General features: G+C 40.6%; 2 non-coding genes across 2 annotated transcripts; both read left to right on the forward strand.

Annotated features, from left to right (window-relative positions):
• Positions 1 to 377: 377 nt before the first annotated feature.
• trnap-ugg lies at positions 378 to 449 on the forward strand. The gene has a single exon. It is a non-coding gene; the product is annotated as a tRNA-Pro (tRNA).
• Positions 450 to 751: 302 nt separating this feature from the next.
• trnap-agg lies at positions 752 to 823 on the forward strand. Its single transcript has one exon. It is a non-coding gene; the product is annotated as a tRNA-Pro (tRNA).
• Positions 824 to 1,607: the final 784 nt, after the last annotated feature.

Consider the following 1,607-nt stretch of genomic DNA (forward strand, 5'->3'; position numbering starts at 1 on the left):
TCCTGGACGAGCCCCCAACTACTGACATGGCAGTCTGTAACGAATATCAAGGCCCATGCTGACCATCTCTGCAAGTGCATGGCTGCCCAATCCTGCCGAGACTTCTCATTCATGGAATGCTTACATTTCATGGAACAGGCACTCCATGAAGGCTTTGTTTCCACACCAAAGTCCTCCCTGTCAAAAGTCTAGCTTATGCTTCTTTTTCAAGGAATGCGTTGAAGACCATCTTGAAGCATTTTAGACCATCTTTACAAAGCATCCAGGGCGTCACTCAAAGCAACAAGATGTAGGAATGATACCTAGAACTACCAGACATTTCGTGACTGAAAAACGAGATTTGCTACAAATTTGGTGTCCTGAAATCAGCATTTTGTGGCTCGTTGGTCTAGGGGTATGATTCTCACTTTGGGTGTGAGAAGTCCCGGGTTCAAATCCCGGATGAGCCCAAGCTAGATGACCACCTGTGCATGGCATCCAATCTTGGGATGCTGCTGTTTCATTGAACAGGCACTTCGCGGAGGTTTTGTTTCCACACTAAAGTTCTCTCTGTCAAAAGTCTAGTTTATGCTTCTTATTCAAGCCATACATTGACGTCAAACTTGAAGCATTTTAGACAATCTTTACAATGCATCGAGAAAATCACTTGAAGCAACAAGTTGAAGGAATGATACTTAGAACATACCAGACATTTTTGTGACTGAAAAGTGAGATCTTCTACAATTTTCGTGTCCTGACACTGGCACTTTGTGGCTCGTTGGTCTAGGGGTATGATTCTTGCTTAGGGTGCAAGAAGTCCTGGGTTCAAATCCCGGATGAGCCCAAGCCACATGACATCTAACCTTGGGATGCTGCTGTTTCATTAAACAGGCACATCATGAAGTTTATGTTTTCACAGTGAAGTTCTCTTTCTGTTAAAAGTCTAGTTCATGCTTCTTATTCAAGCCATACATTGAAAACCATTTTGAAGCATTTTAGAAAGTCTTTACAATGCATTTGTAATTTTGTTATTGTGTTATTCTACTGATAGAAAGCCCCTGGCTGTGGAATTGTATATCATATGCATTTCATTTTAGAATAAATGTTAATAGTGGAATTCAGAATTCTCTTGTTTTGAAGACTGCTATAAGAGGAAGCATGAACTGCAATTAGCATCTGCTGCCACTAGACATTTATGAGCAATGACTACTCTATCTATCTATCTATCTAACAGCAGTGACCAGTAAGGACACAATAGGCCCATGCCCTATCTCTCTGGGTTTTCTCCAAGCAGACTTCTTTTACAGCCCCCACGGCTACCCCCAATGCAAACCAGCCCACCGGGTCAAGGGTACCCAGAATCCGGTAAGCTGGATCAGGTACAGCTCTGGTGCCTGTAGAAGTTATTGTTTTAAGTGACAGCCCCCATTTTACATTCAGTGTGTTTAATTTTAAGTTCTAAATGTTTTTGTCTTTATTTTGTAGGATTCTAAAAAAAATTAAATTTCTTTGGGCTGATTCTATCATTCTTTTACTGTACTCTGCTTTCTGAGATGAATATATAGTCTATATATAGAATATATAGCTGAAATATATAGTCAAGATTAGCAGGTGTATGACAGACACTT

The sequence above is a fragment of the Cheilinus undulatus genome, linkage group 14, assembly GCF_018320785.1.
Source record: "Cheilinus undulatus linkage group 14, ASM1832078v1, whole genome shotgun sequence".
NCBI lineage: Eukaryota > Metazoa > Chordata > Actinopteri > Labriformes > Labridae > Cheilinus > Cheilinus undulatus.